Raw genomic sequence first — 19,278 nt, 5'->3', positions numbered from 1 at the left:
GTAGATAGATTTCTGATAGACTGGGGAATTAAGGGTTATGGGGAGAAAGTGGGAAAGTGGAACTGATCCACTTCAGATCAGCCATGATCTTATTGAATGGCGGGGCAGGCTCGAAGGGCTAGGTGGCCTACTCCTGCTCCTATTTCTTACGTTCTTATGTTCTTATAGTGGTTAGCACTGCTGCCTCACAGTGCCAGAAACCCGGGTTCCATTCCCAGCCTTGGATCACTGTCTGTGCGGAGTCTGCACATTCTGTCTGTGTCTGCGTGGGTTTCCTCCGGGTGCTCCGGTTTCCTCCCACAGTCCAAAAGATGTGCTGGTTAGGGTGCATTGGCCGTGCTAGAGTCTCCCTCAGTGTACCCGAACAGGCGCTGGAGTGTGGCAACTAGGGGATTTTCACAGTAACTTCATTGCAGTGTTAATGTGAGCCTACGTGTGACGTTAATAAATAAGCTTTAACTACCATCTTTGTGAAGAAATTTCTCCTCACAGTCTTGTGCCATCTAATTAAATCTATAACTCCTCTTTACTGACCCACTTAGAGTCACTGAGTTACAGAACAACACAGCAGGGAAACAGGTCCTTCACCCACCTGGTTCACACCCACCATGGTGCCCTCCCAGCTAGTCCCATTTGCCCGTGTACTCGCCAAAAGAAAGTCTTCCTCCGTCTTCAAAACTCCTCAGAATTTGAATCTCAATTAAATCTCTCCTTAAACTTCTCCACTCTTAAAAAGGACTATTCCAGCTTCTTCGATCTCTCTGCGGAATTACAGTCCCTCATTCCCGATTCCACTCTCCTCTCTGCCTCCTCCAAGGTCCTGACATCCTCACTGAACTGTGTCTCCTCGGTGGGACACGGTTCTCCAGCCAGGGCCTAACAAGTGATTTGTAAAAGTTCTTCTTGGGTTCAACGCCCCAATTGACAAAGCCAAATTTCCCACAGGCTTTCATCAATTTGTGCTAGCGGGGATTTATGCATCTGCATCCCCTGCTACCAAGGCTCTTGCATCGCGCTCACCATAGCACCATTTAGATTAAACACCACATCTCCCTGTTGTTCCTTTGAAAGAGTGTCACCTCACATTTATCCGCATCACACTGCATCTGTCCATTTCACCAATCTAACCCTCCTGAGATCTCCTCTCCACCTCACCATTAAAGACTTATATCACCCATGAACTCCCTAAGCCCAAATCCACATGATTTATCTTTAACAAGGAAAGCAAGGTCCCTCATTCCAATCCCTGGAGTCCCACTGAATATTTCACTCCAGTGTCACTCTGTTCCTATCACTTTGCATTTTCTTTTTATTTTTGATTTGATTTATAATTGTCACATGTATTAACATACAGTGAAAAGTATTGTGTCTTGCGCTGTATCCAGATAAAGCATACCGTTCATAGAGAATGAAAGGAGAGAATGCAGAATGTAATGATACAGTCATAGCTAGGGTGTAGAGAAAGATCAGCTAAATGCATAATAGGTCCATTCAAAAGTCTGACGGCAGCAGGGAAGAAGTTGTTCTTGAGTCAGTTGGTACGTGTCCCCAGACTTTTGTATCTTTTTCCCGAAGGAAGAAGGTGGAAGAGAGAATGTCCGGGGTGTGCGGGGTCCTTAATTATTCTAGACTGAGACAATGGATGGGAGGTTGGTTTGTGTGGGGATTGGGCTACATTCATGACCTTTGAACCTGTAGTTCCTTGCGGTCTCGGACAGAGCAGGAGCCCATACCATACCAGAAAGAATGATTTCAATGGCGCATCTGTAAAAATTGGTGAGACATGCCACATTTCCTTAGTCTTCTGAGAAAGTAGAGGCGTTAGTGGGCTTTCTTAACTATAGTGTCAGCATGGGGGGGACCAGGACAGGTTGTTGGTGATCTGGACACCTAAAAACTTGAAGCTCTTGACCCTTCTACTTCATCCCCATTGATGTAGACAGGGGCGTGTTCTTCTTTACACTTCCTGAAGTCAATGACAATTTCCTTTGTTTTGTTGACTTTGAGGGAGAGATTATTGTTGCCGCACCAGTTCACCAGATTCTCTCTCTCATTCCTGCACTCTGTCTCGTCACTGTTTGAGATCTGACTCACTACTGTGGTGTCGTCAGCAAACTTGAAAATCGAATTGGAGGGGGATTTGGCCGTACGGTCGTAGGTGTATAAGGAGTATAGTAGGGGGCTGAGAACACAGCCTTGTGGGGCACTGGTGTTGAGGATGATCGTGGGGGGGATGTTGTTGCCTATCCTTACTGATTGTGGTCTGTGAGTGAGGAAGCTCGGAATCCCATCGCAGAGAGCGGCCACAGAGTTTGGAGATGAGTTTCATGGGAATAATAATGTGGAAGGCTGAGCTGTGGTCAATAAATAGGAGTCTGACATAAGTGTCCTTGTTATCTTGGTGTTCCAGGGTTGAGTGCAGGAGCAGGGAGATGGCGTCTGCTGTGGACCTGTTGCAGCGGTAGGCAAACTGTAGTGGATCCAGATAGTCCGGGAGACTGGAACTGATTTGAGCCACGGCTAACCTTTCGAAGCACTTCATAACGATTGGCGCAACTTGTGGGCTGAAGGGCCTGTTTGTGCTGTAGTGTTCTATAATGATAGTTATACATTCAAGCTATCAATGTCCTTTTGATCTCATTTGTTCCTGTTCCGAATGAATCTTGGGTGATTCTTCAGCAGTTTGTCTTTATTTATATTTCCTGCACCGTTCTATAAAACCTCTCAGCTGCTTCAGGTCAGACTGAAATGATTTGCCTTTAACAATACCCTGCTAGCTGTCTCTCATTAACCCACGCTTCTCTTAGCAAACCGTGCAGGTTTAATCACCATCTCCAATAATGAAAAGTCTGATCCCTTGCCATTCAATGGCATTACCATCGCTGAATTCCACCACCCCCCCCATGATCAAATTCCTGGGGGTTACCATTGAGCAGAAACTGAACTGGACTAGCCATATAGGTACTAAAAGAGCAGGTCAAAGGCCGGGAATCCTTCAATGAGTATCTCACCAAGTAAAAGGCACACAGGGTGGCACGGTGGCACAGTGGTTAGCATTGCTGCCTCACAGCGCCAGGGACCTGGGTTCAATTCCGGCCTCGGGTCACAGTCTGTGTGAAGTTTCTCCCCGTGTCGGAGTGGGTTTCCTCCTGGTGCTCCGGTTTCCTCCCACAGTCCAAAAATCCACAGGTTAGGCTGATTGACCACACTAAAATCAACCCTAGTGTCAGGGGGATTAGTAGGGTAAATATGAGGGATTACAGGAAGTACGGGTGGGATAGCGGCTGGTGCAGACTCGATGGGCCGAATGGCCTCCTTCTGCACTGTAGGATTCTATGAGGTCAGCTAGATCATACTCTGAACAGTTTTGGTTCCCTTATCTAAGGATAGACATACTGGCATTGGAGGAAGTCCAGAGAAAGTTCTCTTGGTTGATCCCAGGTATGGAGGGACTTTCTGATGAGGCGAGCTTGAGTTGGTTGGGCCTGTACTTATTGGAGTTTAGAAGAATGAGAGGTGACCTCATACAGGATTCTCAGAGGGGGTTGACAGGGTCGATGCTGAGAGGTTGTTTTTCCTTGTGGGAGAGTCTAGGACCAGATGGCCTACTCCTGCTCCTAGTTCTTACGTTCTTATTGACTCCCCAAGTCCTGAAAACTGCTTTTCGCAATCCCAATCCTTAAAAATTTGAACCATTTCTATGAGACCCTCTATTAACCTTCACTCTCCTAATGAAGAGGGCAGGGTGGTAAGGTTGGCATTGCTGCCTCACAGTGCCAGGGATCTGGGTTCGATTCCCAGCTTGGGTCACTGTGTATAGAGATTGCATGTTCTCCCCATGTCTGGGTGGGTTTCCTCCTGGTGCTCTGGTTTCCTCCCACAGTCCAAAGATGTGCAGGTTAGGTTGATTGGTTGTGCTGAATTGCCCCTTGGTGCCAGGGGGATGAGATAGGGTAAATGCATGGGGATAGGGCCTGGATGGGATTGTGGTTGGTGAAGACTCAATGGGCCAAATGGCCTCTTTCTGCTCTGTAAGGATTCTATGAAAAGAGCTCCAATTTCTTCAGTCCCTCCTCAATTTGATTTAGTTTATTATTGTCACATGTATTGGGATACAGTGAAAGGTATTGTTCCTTGCCTGCTTATCAAAGTATACCATTCATAGAGGAGGCAAGGAGAGAGTGCCCAATATAGTGTTACAGTCACAGCTAGGGTGCAGAGAAAGATTAGCTTAATATAAGGTAGGCTCATTCAAAAGTCTGATGGCAGCAGGGAAGAAGCTGTTCTTGGCTGTTCTTGAGTGGGTTGGTACGTGACACCGGTTGGTACAATAGGCCGTGACACCCTTCCTAAAATAGTTTTTTTACCAGCGTGTGGAGCTACAACCTTTCTCCAGGCCTGTCCTGACACAGTTACAGGCTGTGCTGCAGAAAGGGAGCATTCCAGCTTCAGCCTAGGGTAGATGGCTGGTCATTCCTTTTACAATTTCATTTCCAGTCTACAGGAAGGTGCCAGCGATGCTGTTCCAGAACACGTTTACCAAAATCCGTTTCATTCAAACCAAAGTTGAGTCAGACTCTGACAGCGAGGAACCAGCTTGAAACTTCTGAAGAAGGAAAGATATTTCTGAATATTTTTGAAGACCGTTCGGATGAATGAATCTCCCGGTTAATTCATTCTGAAAAGTGCTATTATTTGAAGAACACTCACAAAGCTTCACACCAAGGCCACAAACACAGAAAATGCTGGAAAATCTCAGCAGCCTGACAGTATCTGTGTCCTTTATTAGTGCCACAAGTCAGCTTACATTAACACTGCAATGAAGTTACTGTGAAAATCCCCGAGTTGCCACATTCCGGCGCCTGTTTGGGTACACTAAGGGAGAATTCAGCACGGCCAATGCACCCTAACCAGCACATCTTTCGGACTGTGGGAGGAAATCTGAGCACCCGGAGGAAACCCATGCAGACATGGGGAGAATGTGCAAACTCCACACATGATGTGGAGATGCAGGCTTTGGGGTAGGTACAGTCATAACTCTCACAACACCAGGTTCAAGTCCAACAGGTTTATTGGCAGCACTCAACCACTGTGCCACCATGGGTGACAGTTCCAGGGACCTGGGTTCAATTCCCAGCTTGGGTCACTGTCTGTGTGGAATAAAAAAACAAAGAAAATTACAGCACAGGAACAGGCCCTTCGGCCCCTCCAAGCCTGCACCGACCATGCTGCCTGACTGAATTAAAACCCCCTACCCTTCCGGGAACCATATCCCTCTATTCCCATCCTATTCATGTATTTGTCAAGACACTCCTTAAAAGCCCCTATTGTATCCACTTCCACAACCTCCCCCAGCAACGAGTTCCAGGCACCCACCACCCTCTGTGTAAATTCTGTGCACATTCTCCTCGTGTCTGTGTGGGTTTCCTCCGGGTGCTCCGGTTTCCTCCTATAGTCTGAAAGACGTACTGGTTAGGTTGATTGGCCATGCTACATTGAATTGATTTGATTTATTATTGTCACATGTATTAACATACAGTGAAAAGTATTGTTTCTTCCGTGCTGTACAGACAGAGCATACCGTTCATAGAGAAGGAAAGGAGAGAGTGCAGAATGTAGTGTTAGAATTATAGCCAGGGTGTAGAGAAAGATCAACTCAATGCGAGGTAGGTCCATTCAAAAGCCTGACAGCAGCAGGGAAGAAGCTGTTCTTGAGTCGGTTGGTACGGGACCTCAGACTTTTGTATCTTTTTCCCGAAGGAAGAAGGTGGAAGAGAGAATGTCCGGGGTGTGTGGGGTCCTTAATTATGCTTTGCCGAGGCATTGATCTTTAGTATTAGGGGGATGTCAGGGGAATTAGTAGGGAAAATGTGTGGGGTTTACAGGGATAGTGCCTGAGTGGGATTGCTGTCAGTGCAGACTCGATGGGCTGAGTGGCCTCCTTCTGCACTGTAGGGATTGTAACTTGAAAAAATTCTAATGAGGAACTTAAAGAAATTAACATCAGGAGAGAGAAAGTTCTGGAGAAATGCTAAATGCCGATAAATCCCACGGATCTGATGACCTACATCCTGGTGATCCGAAAGGAAAGTCGCTGCAGAGGTTTTGGTTGCTTCAGTTGTGATCTTCAGATTCTGGTGTGGTCCCAGTGGATTGGAAGACAGCAAATAAAGCCGCATTATTCAGGAAAGGAGAGAGAGAGAAAACACAGAACAACCAGCCTGAGAGCAGTTACCAGAAAAGTACTGGAAGCCTTTGTTACCGAGATTGCAATAAGTTACCTTGAAGACCGTAATACGATTAGGCAGTCAATAAGGTTTTCTCGGAGTGAAATTGGATTTGGCGATTGTATTAGAGTTTTTTTTTTGAGGAGTGGATTTTCCAAAAGGCTTCACATGAAAGGTGATTACGCAAGTGAAGGTCTAATGGGCTTGGGGGATAATGTATCAGAATGGGCAGAAGACTGGCTAATAACAAAAATCAGAAAGTGGACTAAAATGGGCCATCTTCAAGTTTTCAGGCTTTGGCCAGTATCATAGAATCCTACAGTGCAGAAGGAGGCCATTCAGCCCATCAATCCAGTAACAATCCCGGCCAGGCCCTATCCCTGTATCTCCAAGTATTTGCGCTGCTAATCCCCCTGACACTGAGGGGCAATTTAGCATGGCCAATCCACATAGCCTGCGCATGCGGGAGGAAACCAGAGCACCCGGAGGAAACCCACGCTGACATGGGGAGAATGTGCAAACTCCACACAGACAGTGACCCGAGGCCAGGATTGAACAGAGGTCCCTGGCGCTGTGAGGCAGCAGTGCTAACCACTGAGTCACCATGCCGCCCCAGAGTAGAGTATCACAAAGGTCAGCGCTGGGGCCTCACCTATTGACGTTCCATATTCATGGGTTAGATTATTTACCGTGGGTAATGTATCCCGGGTTCACAGAACAATAAACGCTAACCTAGCCACATCCCATAAATTAATTTTAAAAAAAGCTTTCTGATGACACAAATGGATTTTCTGTGGTGCAGTGGGTTCTGTCCCTGTCTCTGACCCAGGTACCAGGGGGTTCAAGTCCCACTCCAGGAGGTGATGACCATGGACGGTGTGTTAAGGTTAAGTATCAACCTATAAATCCTCCCAACACATCTATGGCAGGCAGTAAGTGGATGGTGTTCCTCTAGTTATACATAGCTTCAGGCTAACAAACTGCCGCAGGAGAAACGAACTGCAGAAACAGATGGAGGCTTTCTCCTCCTCGCGTGTCTCCAGACGTAGGAAGGCAATGAAGATGATACAATATAATGTTCTTGACACAAAGCTTGATGGGATGGTAGGATAAGTGAGTGGGCAATAAGTGGCAAACGGGGTAAATTGTTGGAAAGCGAGAGATTATTCACATTGGAAGAAAGGATAGAAAAGACAGATAGAAGAGGGAACCAAGGGGGTTAGATAGGAAAGACGGGTAGGAACGACAAGTAGATTGATAGGAAATGGCAGAGCAGGCTTGAGGGGCCAAATGGCCTATTCCTGCTCCTGAGCCCCATGTTCCAAGGTTTTAAATGGCGAGGAATGTTTAAATATTGACAGTCAGAAAGATTCCTGTGCCACATTCAAGGAACACAGAACATTAGCACACAGGTACATCAAACACAGGTACATCAAACACAGGTACATAGGTACATCGTACATAGGTATGAAGATGAGTGGAAAAGTGAATTGTGTGGAGGACGCGGAAAGTCTGCAGAGGGATCTGGATAGGCTGAGTGAGTGGGCAAGGATCTGGCAGATGGAGTATAACGTTGGCAAGTGTGAGGTTATCCACTTTGGAAGAAATAATAGTAAAATGGACTATTATTTAAACGGTGAAAAATTACAACATGCTACGGTGCAGAGGGACCTGGGGGTCCTTGTGCATGAATCGCAAAAACCCAGTCTGCAGGTACAGCAGGTGATCAAGAAGGCAAATGGGATGCTGGCCTTTATAGCGAGGGGGATAGAATATAAAAGCAGGGAGGTCTTGCTGCAACTGTACAGGGCACTGGTGAGGCCCCAACTGGAGTACTGTGTGCAGTTTTGGGTCCTCTTATTTGCGAAAGGATATATTGGCCTTGGAGGGAGTACAGAGAAGGTTCACCAGGCTGATTCCGGAGATGAGGGGGTTAGCTTATTAGGAGAGATTGAGTAGACTGGGTCTGTACTCGTTGGAGTTTAGAAGGCTGAGGGGTGATCTTATAGGGACATATAAGATAATGAAGGGGATGGATAGGGTAGAGGTAGAGAGATTCTTTCCATTTAGAAAGGAAACCAGAACTAGAGGGCACAGCCTCAAAATAAGGGGGAGTCAGTTTAGATCAGAGTTGAGGAGGAACTTCTTCTCTCAGAGGGTGGTGAATCTCTGGAATTCTTTGCCCATTGAAGTGGTGGAGGCTGCCTCACTGAATATGTTTAAGTCACGAGTAGATAGATTTCTGATCGATAAGGGAATTAAGGGTTATGGGGAGCAGGTGGGAAAGTGGAACTGATCCACTTCAGATCAGCCATGATCTTATTGAATGGCGGGGCAGGCTTGAAGGGCTAGATGGCCTACTCCTGCTTCTATTTCTTATGTTCTTAGTTTCTTATCAAACACAGGTACGTCAAACACAGGCACACAGGTACTGGGATTGCCAATTGGTGAGACCACACTTGGAGTATTATACCCAGATTTTTGCCTCTATATCTAAGGAAGGATGTACTTGCCATTGTAATGGTGCAACAAACTTCACAAAGTAGATTGCCGGATGACAGGTTTGAGTAGTCCTATAGGGTGGGCCTATATGATTCAGAGAGTCTCTACAGTGCAGGAGGAGCCATTCAGCCCATCGAGTCTGCACTGACAACAATCCCATATAGGCCGTATCCCTGTAACCCTATGTGTGTACCATTCTAATCTCCTGACATTAAGGAAGAATTTAGCTTGGCCAATTCACCTAATGTACACATCTTTGGACTGTGGGAGGAAACCGGAGCACCCGGAAGAAACCCACGCAGACACGGGGAGAATGTGCAAGCTCCACATAAATTCACATCAACACTGGTACATCAAACACAGGTACATGTTCTTATGTTCTTACATCAAACACAGGTGAACCTAAGCTGGGAATCGAACCCGGATCCCTGGTGCTATGAGGCAGCAGTGCTAACCACTGTGCCACCACAACTTTGAGGTAACTCCTGCTCCTATTTCTAATGGGGAGTCAGTTAAGCAGTCTTTCCTTTCTTATTTAAATATAAGCTCCCTGAAAACAGCCTCCAGTTTGTTCTGAGCATTCCATGCATCCTCCTTTCAATACCAATATTCAGCGACCTATCACCTTCCCCGACCTTGCTCACTCAGTGACGCACTGTCAGCTCTGTAATGGATACTTTATACTTACCCAATACACTCATTCCTAAATAGAACATTTAAAAAGTTCAAAGTTGGAGAAGTTTGTATAATTCAGAGTTTGCAATGTGTGTGTTTAACTCTGAACTGTTCCAAGCTGGTTACTAACAGTCTAATTTGAACAAATGGGATAGAGTAGAATACAATCCCTACACTGCAGGAGAAGACCATTCGGCCCATCAGGTCCACACCGACCACAATCCCACCCAGGCCCTATCCCCATAACCCCATGCATTTACCCTAGCTGGTCCCCCTGACACTAAGGGGCAATTTAGCACGGCCAATCCACCTAACCCCCACATCTTTGGACTGTGGGAGGAAACTGGAGCACCCGGAGGAAACCCATGCAGAGACGGGGAGAATGTGCAGACTCCATACAGACAGTGACCCAAGCTGGGAATTGAACCTGGGTCCATGCCACTGTGAGGCAGCAGTGCTAACCACTGTGCTGCCCCCGATATTTAAAAGTCTCGATCTTTAGTAGGTACGGGCTCAATGGGAGTGAAAGACAGGTTGAAGCCTTGTTTTATTTTAAATGGCAAAATCAAGTTGAGAAGAGACACGGGGGCACAGTGATTAGCACTGCTGCCTCACAGTGCCAGGGACTCAGGTTCAATTCCCGGCTTGGGACGCTGTCTGTGTGGAGTCTGCACATTCTCCCCATGTCTGCGTGGGTTTCCTCTGGTATTCTGGTTTCCTCCCACAGTCCCAAAAACGTGCTGGTTGGATCGATTGGCACTACAGAATTGTCCCTTAGTGTGAAAGATGTGTTGGTTAGTTGGATTACAGGGAGAGGCCAAGGGGGTGGACCAGGGCAGGATGCTGAGGTGGTGCAGACATGATGGGCTGAATGGCCTCCTTCTGCCCTATCAGGATTCTGTAGGTTTTTTTTATTGGTGTCACAAGTAGGCTTACATTAACACTGCAATGAGGTTACTGTGAAAATCCCCTAGTTGACACACTCCGGCACCTGCTCGGGTTACACTGAGGGAGAATTTAGCATAGTCAATGCACCCTAACCAGCACGTCTTTTGAACAGTGGGAGGAAACCAGAGCACCCAGAGGAAGCCCACGCAGACACGGGGAGAACATGCAGACTCCACATAGACAGTGACCCAGGCTGGGAATCAAACCTGGGTCCCTGGCACTGTGAGGCAGCAGTACTAACCACCGTGCCACCAGTAACACAGTTAATTAAATGCTGTTGTATAATTGAAGATGCATTTCAGTAGATCTAATATAGGAGAGAGCTATACAATAAATGGCAGAACCATCAGGAGTGTAGACACACAGAGGGACCTGGGGGTGTAAGTCCACAGATCCTTAAAGGTGACAGCACAGGTGGAGAGAGTGGTGAAGAAGGCATATGGCATGCTTGCCTTTATTGGACAGGGCATAGAGTATAAAAATTGGCATGTGATGTTGCAGCTATATAGAACGTTGGTTAGGCCACATTTGGAATACTGCGTCCAGTTCTGGTCACCACACCACCAGAAGGATGTGGAGGCTTTGGAGAGAGTGCAGAGAAGGTTTACCAGGATGTTGTCTGGTATGGAGGGTTTTAGCTATGAGGAGAGATTGGGTAAACTGGGGTTGTTTTCCCTGGAAAGACAGAGAATGAGGGGCGACCTAATGGAAGTGTTTAAAATTATGAAGGGCATAGGAAGTGTGAACAGTGGGAAGCTTTTTCCCAGGTCGGAGGTGACGAACACGAGGGGTCACTAGGTCAAGGTGAGGGGGGGCGAGGTTCAACACAGATGTCAGAGGGACGCATTTTACACAGAGGGTGGTGGGGGCCTGGAATGCGCTGCCAAGCAGGGTGGTGGAGACGGACACGCTGGGATCGTTTAAGACTTATGTAGATAGTCACATGAACAGATTGGAAATAGAGGGACACAAATGAATGATCTGGTTGGGCTCATGAGCGGTGCAGCCTTGGAGGGTGGAAGGACCTGTTCCTGTGCTGTTTTGTTCTTTGTTAACCCCAAGGATTGGAAATGTCTGGAATCGAAGCAGTCATCATCAAAGCTCAGTTCAGATGGGGTGGACACGCAGTGAGTGTAACGGATGATAAAATCCCCAAGGCTGCCATGTCTTTACAGCTTAAACTTGGACAATGCCCGTGAGGTGGGCTGAGATTCAAGGTCACCGAAGGCGAACCTTCGGAAATGTGACTTGTTCAGCACAGACAGGGAAGATCTGTCTTGCAGCAAAATCCAGCAGTGCCGTTGACTCCTCAAGCAGCTAAGGACACACGCAGCAAAAGACAAAAGGTGAAGTAATCCCAACAAAAATCCAACAAGTCAGCCTGGCCTGTGCTGCGTAAGGCTCTGCAGCCCTGTTAGAACACACAACGGGTAACTCTACACACACGAGGAACAGCCACCTTCAGACAAATGGAGGGGGGATCTCTTAGAGACTTCCAAAATTCTAACAGGACTAGACAGGGTAGATGCAGGAAGGATGTTCCTGATGGTAGGGGAGTCCAGAATCAGGGGGTCACAGTCTGCGGATACAGGGTAGACCATTTAGGATGGAGAAGAGGAGACATTTCTTCACCCAGAGAGTGGTGAGCCTGTGGAATTCATTCCCACAGGAAGTAGTTGATGCCAAAACATTGAATGTATTCAAGAGGCGGCTGGATATAGCACTTGGGGCAAACGGCGTCGAAGGTTATGGGGAGAAAGCAGGGTTAGGCTATTGAGTTGGATGATCAACTGTGATCGTAATGAATACAGAACAGGCTTGAAGGGCTGAATGGCCTTTCCTATTCCTATCTTCTATGTTTCTGTGTTTCAGTCAGAAAGGCAAACTGGCAAGATAAAGATTACATGTCCGAGATTTCAAACAGAGAGCAGAAGAGATGCCTTCTGTCAGAGAGATGTGAGGCTGTAGGATTCACTCCCAGGGTTAGTGGTTGAGGCTGAAACTTGATCTACATTGAAGATTAATTTGGAGAGGAGGTTGGAGGAAAGGGGAAGGGGACAGGGTTGGGGGGGTGCAGGTTCTGATTAGAACTATTTGCTCGAGGGTAGGATAAATGGCAACATGGCCTTTGAGTCAATGGCCTATTTGCACATATATATTTCTATACATTCTTCATATCTTGGTTGCCATTCATAGAATATAGAAAATAGGAGCAGGTGGAGGCCATTCAGCCCCTCGAGCTTGCTCCGCCAATCGTTATTGGGGCGGCACGGTAGCACAGTGGTTAGCACTGCTGCTTCACAGCTCCAGGGACCTGGGTTCGATTCCTGGATCGGGTCACTGTCTGTGTGGAGTTTGCACATTCTCCCTGTCTCTGCGTGGGTTTCCTCCGGGTGCTCCGATTTCCTCCCACAGTCCAAAGTTGTGCGGGTTAGGTTGATTGCGCCCCCCCCCCCCTCCCCATGCTAAAAAACAATTGCCCCTTAGTGTCCTGGGATGAGTAGGTTAGAGGGGTTAGTGGGTAAAATATGAAGGGATATGGAGGTAGGGCCTGGGTGGGATTGTGGTCGGTGCAGACTCGATGGGCCGAAGGGCCTCTTCCTGCACTGTAGGGTTCTATGATTCTATGATCATCCAACTCAATAGCGTGAACCCATCTTCCCCCCTTTGATCTCCTTCTCATCCTTGTAAATCTTTTCTGCATCTTACCTGGTGCCTCTTCATCACTTCTGAAATATGGAGCTGTTCATGGTCTAACCACGGTCCGATCCAAATTTAATACAACGTCTCTGCTTTCCAATCCCATCTTTTAGAAACGAACCCCAATGCTTTATTGGGTTTTATCTAATGGTTCTGTTGTCTGAGTTGTGAATCCTTAAACCCTGATGTCAACTGCAAATGTTGAAAATGAACTTCCGATTCCCAACTCCAAATAGTGAACAACTGGGATTCCAGCACCGGTTCCTATCAAACACCACTTCCCAACGTTTGCCAATCTGAGTAACCAACTCAAAACTCCGACCATCTGTTTCCTTTTCTGTGTTAGTTTGCTGTCCACTCTGCTGCTTATACAAACTCGACATGTCCTGTCCTTAGTCTTGGGTTGTCAATGCAATGGCTTATCGACACTCTTCTAAAAACCCAAAAACATTACACCTGTGCTGGTACCATTATCTACTCTTTGTTATTTCTTAAAAGAAACTATAGAATCTCTACAGTGCAGAATCAGGCCAGTCGGCCCATCGATCACAATCCCACCCAGGCCCTTAACCTCACATATTTACCCGACTAATTAGCCAAGCTAAATTGGCCCTCGTGTCAGGGATATTAGCAGGGTAAGTATGTAGGGTTATGGGAATAGGGCCTGGGTGGGATTGTGGTCGGTACAGACTCGATAGGTGAATAGCCTCCTTCTGCACTTTTGAGATTCTAATGCCTCTGACACTAAGGGGTAATTTAGCACGGCCAATCAACCTAACCCGCACATCTTTGGGCTGTGTGAGGAAACCGGAGCGCCCGGAGGAAACCCATGCAGACATGGGGAGAATGTGCAAACTCCACACAGACAGTGACCCAAGCTGGGAATTGAACCTGGATCCCTGGCACTACGAGACAGCAGTGCCAACCACTGTGCCATTGTGCTGCCCCAATTCTATGCTACTTGTATTATTAAGGTTAAAAATATACATGCGGAGGGTGTTGACTGATTAAGTATCATGAACACACATAAAGAGAGACTTCCTTCCATGACCGGTGGGTGCCAGGAGGGGCTGGGGCACACCATGACCCCCAGGAATGATATTTTGTTTTAATTAACTAAGTTCCGATTTGATATTCTATTTTAGTTCCAGTGCCCCACCAGGGGCTGTCACTCCTGTCACTTGTGTTTCATTTATTGATGATTGATTTATTTAAAAGAGTATTAAGAGACTTTCAATTAGCTAATTAGTTAATTTGTCACTTCATCTATTTTACTGGTTCTCGGGAGATTGGAAAGAAAGATTTCAGGAACATTGGGTGCTGACTAGGGAGGAGGTAGTTGTTTGTAATGTTGAATTCTGTAAATCTAGTATTAAGCTAAAAGATTGGGGTCCGGTTTCCTCCCTGCACCATCTGGCCTCAGAAGCAGTTAATTTTCTGTGTTTCTCAATTTCACCAATGAAAACATTGCTTTTCAGTTCTTCAAACATGTGTGTTAAAATCTCTTACAAACATCAGCTGAGTAGCACTGCTCCCTCACAGCGTCAGGGACCTGGGTTTGGGTCACTGTCTGCGCGGAGTCTGCACATTCTCCCTGTGTCTGCATGGGTTCCTTCCGAGTGCTCCAGTTTCCTCCCACAGTCTGAAAGCCATGCTGGTTAGGTGCATTGAACTGAACATGTGCCAGAGTGTGGCGACTAGGGGAATTTCACAGTAACTTCATTGTGGTATTAATGTAAGCCTTACTTGAGGCAAATAAATAAACTTTAACTTTACTTTTTTATGGTTCATCTAATAATCCTTTTTTGATTTTTAGTTTATTTATTATTGGTGTCACAATCAGGCTTACATTAACACTGCAATGAAGTTACTGTGAAAATCCTCTAGTTGTCACACTCCGGCACCTGTTTGGGTACACCGAGGGAGAATTTAGCACGGCCAACACACCTAACCAGCACGTCTTTGGAACATAAGAACATAAGAAATAGGAGCAGGAGTAGGCCATCCAGCCCTTCGAGCCTGCCCCGCCATTCAATAAGATCATGGCTGATCTGTCGCTGCTCAGTTCCACTTTCCCGCCCTCTCCCCATAACCCTTAATCCCCTCTCCTATCAAAAACCCATCAACCCGCGTCTTAAAAATATTTAGCGAGGCAGCCTCCACCACTTCAACAGGCAGAGAATTCCAGAGATTCACCACCCTTTGAGTGAAGAAGTTCCTCCTCAACTCCGTTCTAAACCGCCCCCTTTTATCTTGAGGCTGTGCCCCTAGTCCTACTGTCTTTTTTGAGCGGGAAGAGTCTTTCCACCTCTATCCTATCCATCCCATTCATCATCTTATACGTCTCAATGAGATCTCCCCTCATTCTTCTAAACTCCAACGAGTACAAGCCCAGTTTATTCAGCCTCTCCTCATAGCTCAACCCCCTCAACTCCGGTATCAGCCTAGTAAACCTCCTCTGCACTCCCTCCAAGGCCAAAATATCTTTGCGCAGGTGCGGCGCCCAAAATGCACACAGTACTCCAGCTGCGGCCTCACCAATGCCCTATACAGCTGCAACAAGACCTCCCTACTTTTATATTCAATCCCCCTCGCTATGAAGGCCAGCATCCCATTCGCCTTCCTGACCACCTGCTGCACCTGCAAGCTGGGTTTTTGCGACTCATGCACAAGGACCCCGAGGTCCCTCTGCACCGTCGCCTGCTGCAGTTTTTCGCCCCGTAAGTAATAGTCCTTCCTACCATTCTTCCTACCAAAGTGGACCACCTCGCACTTACCAACATTAAATTCCATTTGCCATTTCCTGGCCCATTCGCCCAGCCTATCTAGATCCTTCTGCAGACTCTCCACACCCTCCGCACAATTTGCCGTTCCCCCTGTGGGACTGTGGGAGAGAACAGGAGGAACCCAGAGGAAACCCATGCAGACACAGGGAGAATGTGCAAACTCTACCCAGGCAGTGTCCCAAGCTGGGAATGGAACCCGGGTCTCTGGCACTCTGCCACTGTGCCACCTTTCCCTTCCGAAACTCCAACATCCCCACTGCCAAAGTTGTCTCCCAGAAGCTTATTTCATTCTTTTTTTGCCAAACATTTATTGTCCCCCCCGCCGCATGTAGAAACAATTTGTGTTTATACAGCATCCTTAACAATAGTAACACACCCCGAAACTCTTCACAGCAATAATTCACAGACACCACATGAAACTGGGCCACACAACAACAACTTCAACTGATATAGCACCTTTGACATAATAAAACATCCCAACGTGCTTCACCTGTTGTAAAACAAAACGTGACACTGAGGCACATTAGAGCATAAGACATGGGAGCAGAATTAGGCCACTCGGCCCATCGAGTCTGCCCCGCCATTCAATCAACAGCTGATATTTTTCTCATCCCCATTCTCCTGCCTTTTCCCCATAACCCCTGATCCCCTTATTAATCAAGAACCTATCTATCTCTGTCTTAAAGACACTCAATGACCTCTACAGCCTTCGGCGGCAAAGAGAGCCACAGATTCACCATTCCCTGGCTGAAGGAATTCTCCTCATCTCTGTTTTAAAGATCGTCCTTCAGCCTGAGGTTGTGCCCTCTGGTTCTAGTTTTTCCTACTAGTGGGAACATCCTCTCCACGCCCAATCTGTCCAGGGCCTCGCAGTGAGGAGTTGTTTGTTCAGCTGGTAGGTTTTGAGCAAGGTAGAGAGGACAAAAAAGGTTTAGGGAGAGAATTCCAGAGCTTAGGGCTGGAACGCTACCCCCATTCACGCCAGCGGGACTTTCCCATCCCAGTGAACGGAGATTTGACCGGACGCCAAATTCTCCGACCTGACTGCAGCGAGGGCGTGGAGCGACTGGCCGGTAAGTGCGCGTCCTTCGGGCTTCAGGGAGTAAAAGCACGGCAGCCAATAATTATAATCGGGATTGCCCAAGAGGGCCAGAGCAGATATCTCAGAAGGTTGATGCAGGGAGATACTGACTGGTAGATGCAGGGAGGGTGTTCCCAATGATGGTGGGGAGGTGGGGGAGGGGCTGGAGGGGGGAGGGGGGAGTCCAGAACCAGGGGTCACAGTCTGAGAATTGGGGGTTGACCATATAGGACGGAGATGAGGAGACGTTTCTTCACCCAAAGAGTGATGAGCCTGTGGGATTCATTACCAGGAGTAGTTTGATGCCAAAACATTGAATGTATTCAAGAGGCAACTGGATATAACACTTGGGGCGAATGGGATCAAAGGTTATGGGGAGAAAGCAGGATGAGGCTATTGAGTTGGACAATCAGCCACGATCGTGATGAATGGCGGGAGCAGGCTCGAAGGGCCAAATGGCCTCCTCCTGCTCCTATCTTCTATGTTTCAATGTTGTAGAACTGTGGGAGATACCGAGAGCGACAAAACCTTTGAAAACAGGGATGAGAATTTTAAAATAAACTGTTACTTGGGTGGTCAACAAGCACAGGGGTGATAGGTGAGTGGAGTAAGTCAGGAGATGTCTCCAGTTTACAGAGGGGGTGATGTGGTATATCAGCCTGGAATGTTCTAGAGATAGTAAAGGTATAAGTGCAGGTTTCAGCGGCTGTCTGATGTTCTTCAGTGATGAAGGTGGTCTTTGCGATGGTGTGGGGGTGAAGTCAGAACCTCATCCCAGGGTCAAAGAGATGACCCCAGGGTTGCGCACAAACTGGTTTCGTCTCAGACAGTTGCCAGGAACAGAGATGGGGCCAGGGAATGGGGACTGGGAAAAAAATTTGTCTTTATCTTCCCAATATTTAATTGGAGAAATTTTCTGCTCATCCACGGGAGGTTAGCACGGCTGCCTCACAGCAACAGGGAACTGGGTTCAATTCCTGGCTTGGTCACTGTCTGTGCAGAGTTTGCATGTTCTCCCGTGTCTGCATGGGTTTCCTCCGGGTGCTCGGGTTCCCTCCCACAGCGCAGAGATGTGTGGGTTAGGTGGATTGGTAAATTGCCCCTTAGTGTCAGGGGATTAGCAGGGTAACTATGTGGGGTTATGGGGATAGGCCATATCTCCATAATTGTGGTCAGTGCAGATGCGATGGGTCGAATGGCCTCTTTCTGCACTGTAAGATTCAATGATTGTTTGATCCAGTACCAGATGTGAGATAAATAATCTGATCATTTAGCAACTGTGGAGTCGTCATGGGGGGGGAGTGATGGAGAGCGGGCAAAGGGAATGGGGGGGTGATGGGGGAGGGGAATGGGGGGGTGATGGGGAGGGGAATGGGGGTGATGGGGAGAGGGTGATGAGGAGAGGGGAATGGGGAGGGTGATGGGGGAGGGAATGGGGGGGTGATGGGAGGGGTATGGGGGAGGGGAATGGGGGTGAGGGAGGGGTGATGGGGGAGGGGGAATGGGGGGGTGATGGGAGGGGTGATGGGATGATGGGAGGGTGATGGGGAGTGATGGGGGGTGATGGGGGAGGGGGTGATGGGGAGGGTGATGGGGATGGGGTGATGGAGAGTAGGGGAATGGGAGGGGATGGGAGGGGTGATGGGGGAGGGGGAATGGGGGATGAGGGGAGGGGGAGGGGTGATGGGGGGAGGGGTGATGGGGAGTGATGATGGGGAGGGGAGTGATAGGGTGAATGGGGGAGGGGGTGATGGGGAGGGGGAATGGGGGATGATGGGGAGGGGGAGGGGGTGATGGGGGAGGGGGTGATGGGGGGGTGCTGGGTCAGTTTGGAGGGTGAGGGGGTTGGTTGATCAGTGTGTGGGGGGGGGAACATTCCGCATCCCGGAGCCGCAATCCGCACAGTCCCCGGGGGCTGGCAGCGCCTGGCAGGGCCGAGTGTCCGCCCCAGCGACCCCCCAGCCGCGAACCCCCCCCCCACCCCACACACACACAGACACAGACAGACACACAGTGCAGGCCCCTCCCCCCCCCCCCCCCCCGGTGCGGACTTACCCGGGTCCGGGAGCGAGTCTCTGTCTGTCCGCAATCCGTGCCGCACTCACTCTGTGTGTCTGTGTGTGTGTGTCTGTCTCTCTCTCTCTGTCTCTGTCTCTCTCTGTGTCTGTGTCTGTCTCTGTCTCTGTGTGTGTGTGTGTCTCTCTCTCTCTCTCTGTGTCTGTGTCTGTGTGTGTGTGTGTGTCTGTCTCTGTCTGTGTGTGTGTGTCTCTCTCTCTGTCTGTCTCTCTCTCTGTGTCTCTGGTATCAGCAGGTTGTGTCTCTGGATTGAATCCACAGTAATGTCAGCAGCTGCAATCTC

The 19,278-nt window shown here is 48.2% G+C and overlaps 1 protein-coding gene across 1 annotated transcript in view; it reads right to left on the bottom strand.

The window, feature by feature from the left end:
* Positions 1 to 19,014, bottom strand: part of LOC145340199 (tetraspanin-11-like) — a gene marked incomplete at its 3' end in the record, with an annotated part of 57,979 nt that extends 38,965 nt beyond the window's left edge. The window contains exon 1 of the mRNA XM_080184627.1: positions 18,975 to 19,014. The remainder of the gene's footprint in view (positions 1 to 18,974) is intronic.
* Positions 19,015 to 19,278: the final 264 nt, after the last annotated feature.

The sequence above is a fragment of the Carcharhinus amblyrhynchos genome, unplaced genomic scaffold (genome assembly GCF_965287045.1).
Source record: "Carcharhinus amblyrhynchos unplaced genomic scaffold, sCarAmb.v2.hapA scaffold_836, whole genome shotgun sequence".
NCBI classification, from domain to species: Eukaryota; Metazoa; Chordata; class Chondrichthyes; order Carcharhiniformes; family Carcharhinidae; genus Carcharhinus; species Carcharhinus amblyrhynchos.
This window is presented reverse-complemented; position numbering and strand designations above follow the sequence as displayed.